This window comes from Triticum dicoccoides, chromosome 6A (genome assembly GCF_002162155.2).
Source record: "Triticum dicoccoides isolate Atlit2015 ecotype Zavitan chromosome 6A, WEW_v2.0, whole genome shotgun sequence".
In the NCBI taxonomy this organism is placed as follows: Eukaryota; Viridiplantae; Streptophyta; class Magnoliopsida; order Poales; family Poaceae; genus Triticum; species Triticum dicoccoides.
Window position 1 is genome coordinate 170186256 of NC_041390.1, and position 4121 is coordinate 170190376.

Sequence of the window (4121 nt, forward strand, 5' to 3'; positions counted from 1 at the left end):
GCGCGTCTCGCGCGCAGGAGCTGGGCAGGTATGTGCGTGCGTGTCGGGCCCGCCCCGCGCCATGAACACACTTCGCCACAACCCTGTCCCCCAGGGCCATGGCTTTTCTTATCCTCGCAAGACGCCCTCGAGTAAGCTCGTGACCTACGCACGCTCTTAAAGTCTATGCCCCCCAGGTACTGAGAGGCGGTGCACTAAGCCACAACTAGACCATACCTAAGGGATCGTGCAGGGAAGAACAAGATGCCCGACCAAGTTTTCTAACAACTCCGCAACTTCAAGATGTCTCCTAAGGCCAATGGCTCTTGAGCCGCCAGAAAGGGGGCCTCACCAGATAACGAAGCGTGCGCTCTCGCAAGGAGGGAAACTACCACGATCATATCAAGCTAAGTCATCCTACCATACCTATTTGTAACAGGAGCACCACAACATAACGTCAGAACAATAAACATAGCATAGTAACATAGATACCATGGTTCATTACATGCCCCGGCAGGGCCCTCTACTTTTTTTGAATGCAGGGGAAAGGAAACGTTAAACAAAAGTGGCGCGCACGACCACAACGGCTCTTGAGGCTTGTCTCCGAGGATCTTCCAGGCTCAGCCCGACCTTTCCTCCCGCTTCACCAGAGCGTGGCGACGGGATGACCCGCCACCATCCTCGAAACGGGCCCGGCGACATGGCGGTTGGTCGTGCCCACCTCTATTGGTGCTCTTGCTGGAGGAGGAACCGCCGCCGTTGGGCGAGCCGCGCCCGTCGCCAAGGGCAAGCTCACCCTCAGTGTCGTCACGGCTATCATCAAATCCAAGCTCATCGTCGCCACCGCTATCTTCAGGGCATCACCCAGCGTAACGACAATCTTCCCCAAACACCCTCACGAAGAGGGTCGCGACGCCGTCGTACTTGAAGTGGAGGTGCACCTCCAGCTTAGGCCGAGCATGGGCGAATGTCTACCAGCCGCGGGTCAGGGCCACGCTGCCCGCGACAGAGATCTCGACCGCTGCCCACAAAGCCTTGCTACAGCAGCCATCGGCCTGCATCCAGAGGCCGTCAAGACCCATGGCCGGCAGCTCGCTGGCGAAGAAGCATGAAAGCTGGAGCCAGATGCCGACCGACCTCTCCGACCAGACGATGAACTCTCCGAGCACCTCTGGTGAGTGGAAGCGCGGCCGGGGAGGTCGAGCGACCATGGCACGCCTCCCCTCCTTGCAAGGGCTGCCTCACCCATGGCGGCACCCACCACGATAAGAAGCACCGCCGCGGCCGGCCAAGAGCGCCCACGCCCCTGAGGAGCCACCGTAGGGGTCGCGGCATGCTTGCGAGGGTGTCCTCGCCCCCTCTTGGGAGGCAGCGAGTCCGGGCCCTCCTTGGGGGCCTTCCCCTTCTCCGCTATGGACAACTTCCTTGTCGATTCCATAAGGAGCTGCAGCAAAATGGAGAGACAAGGAAGAAGAAGAAGACACGGGCGATGAGAAGAAGGAGATGACCAAAGGGGGCCCCACTCCTCTCCTCATTTATAGCCTAGAGGAGGCCAACCGCCATCCTCCATGACCGCACATAATGATGGCTTTCTCTGTATGAAGCAGGGTCGCGTCAAGTCAAACGGTTGCCGAGGCAGCATGGGGAAGCGGAGGCGCCCACGTCCCATTAATTGCCATGCGTCTACCAAGGTCGTAGGCGGTTAGGTCCCATGGAGCTCCGCCCTTTCCCTTTGGCTTTGCCTCGAAGCCAAGTTCGAGCGTGCCTTGGGCCCGGGGGCTACTGTCAGCATCCTGGGAACGGGGGTACCCAGACTTGCCTGCCTGCGGCCCATGATGTGGCTCCGACAATGGCCGGGTACGACCCAGGTTCAGCAACAACAATCCAAGACCGTCGCGAGGCGAGCAACATCAAGACCTCCCTGGGGCGGCCTCGCTAGGCTGGCTCCTGGGGAGGGGAGATATCATGGAAAGGTGCACCTCGCGAGGTTCACATGACGTGAGCCATGACAACCAAGGCCAGGCGGGCGCCAGCGGGCGTAGTGTATTAGTTTCATCTTTGGTGCCAAGGAGGCAAGCGTAGGCATGGAGTCCCGAGGAATCAAGCAAAGGTTTGCATACCAGTCCAACAAGACCAAGGTCGCCAGGACGGCATGACGGAGGTCATCATGGAGCCCACCACAGCGTCACCACCAGAGCCTTTTGCAGGCGAAGACTACTTTTGTCAGGATAGCTTGTACTAGTTGTCCCCCTTTAAACTTGGCCGTTGTGGGATCCCTTCCCACCTACCTTTGGGAAGAGGACCAAGGCCACTACAAAGAGGACTTAGCCACCACCATAGAAAGGGGGATCATTCAGATCATCCTCTCACCCACCAGCTCATCGAGCTCGAGAACACCTCACCTCCTGAGGCCGTTCAACCACTATACTAGTTCATCCTCAGCCCCTCGAGGCAATCCACCACAAAGCTGGAGTAGGGTATTACACCGCAAGGTGACCCGAACCAGGATAAACTGGTGTGTCTCTTGAATCTTGGGTTCATCGAGCTAGGTCGTGGAATCGTTGAGAAAGCTGGGAAGAGGGAGTTCTTCGCACGCACCCCAGTGTTCGAACCTCTCAAGGGTCTGTGGAATTCGAATCCGACAAACACTCAATTTTCTCTTACACTAAATGGTCTCACACTTTTAGAAGCAATTTTTATTGCCTATTTGCACCGATGACAACTTGAGGGATCTTGCTCAATCCCTAGGTAGGTATGGTGGACACTTGAAAATAAGATTTGGGTTTAAGGGTTCTTGGATGCACAAGTAGTATCTCTACTTAGTGTAGAATTTTTGGCTAGAAAAGATGGGGGCAAGCACCACATGTTAAAGGATCCATGACAATATGACTTCTATGTGAATATAAAACAACATAAACCATTAAGTTGTCTTCCTTGTCCAACGTCAACAATTTTGGCATATAATATTTTGATGAGGGCTCACAATCACAAAAGATTTCTGGGATAGTATATTTATATGTGAATCTTCTCTTCCCTTATTAATTCTTTCATGAGTTGCATCATTTACTAATGCTATGTTTGTCAATCTCTAATAAATTTTTCTACTTATTCTTTTCCTTATGTGGTGTCATCACCTACCATAAGATTAGTATATGATCTTTTTGATTTATTTACTTTCTCTTTTTATTTTATTTGCAACATGAAATTAAAGAAAGAAAAAACTCAAACTAAACTTTATTGTATATCTTGCACACAATTAAAAGGATAGATCACTAAGAAAACTCTCAAAGAAGAAAGGATCAAACTAAACTTTTATTCATCTAAAGCAAAATCTCAAACTAAAATTAGTGAAGGCAAAAAGATAGTGGGATGATACGATACCGTGGCACCTCCCCCAAGTTTGGCGGAAGCCAAGGGGAGTGCCCATACCGATACTCAGTTTTTCTTTGGTGATGAAGAAGAAGGTGGTGGTGATGAAGTGGTAGTTTCCAATATAACCATGAGTAGATCCTTCAAGCCTTGGGTCTCCCAAGGGCTTGAATTAGCTCACCGTTTTTCTTCACTTCTGCCATTATGTGTTTATTTTCCGGGCCCCAAGGGTTTATTCCTGCACTGTTTTCTCTTGGGCGAGATATCTCCCAATTGGACGGTATGTGCCTACGAGGAGTATTTTCGAACCCATAGTTATGAATCAAATTGCGAAAACTGTTATGAAGTAACATGTGTAATAAAGGCCTTCTTGGTGGGGTTTCTTCTTGCACTTCGAGGCTCTCTTGATTATTTGACGGTGTCATAGTGGAGATGCTAGCCAATGTCCCTCTCTTGGAAGTCGGAGAGTGAACCCCAAAAGAATTTTACTCCTCTTCCTCCATAGCAACTTCTTCAACTTCCTCTCTCCTTAGATCCTCCTGAAATACATCTGCGTCTTCTTCTCCGTTGTTGGAGGGTGAGGTAAACTGGATGCCTGGTTCGACAGATCTGACCAAAAACAGCAAGAAAAGAGAATAGAAGATTTCTCCATGATACAGTGGTCAACAGGTTCGGGGAGTATATAAATATTTTTTATCTTGGGGAACAAGCAATCTCTAGAAAAACGGAGTCCGGAAGGTGTCCCATGTGGGAACAACCGACCCGGGCACGCC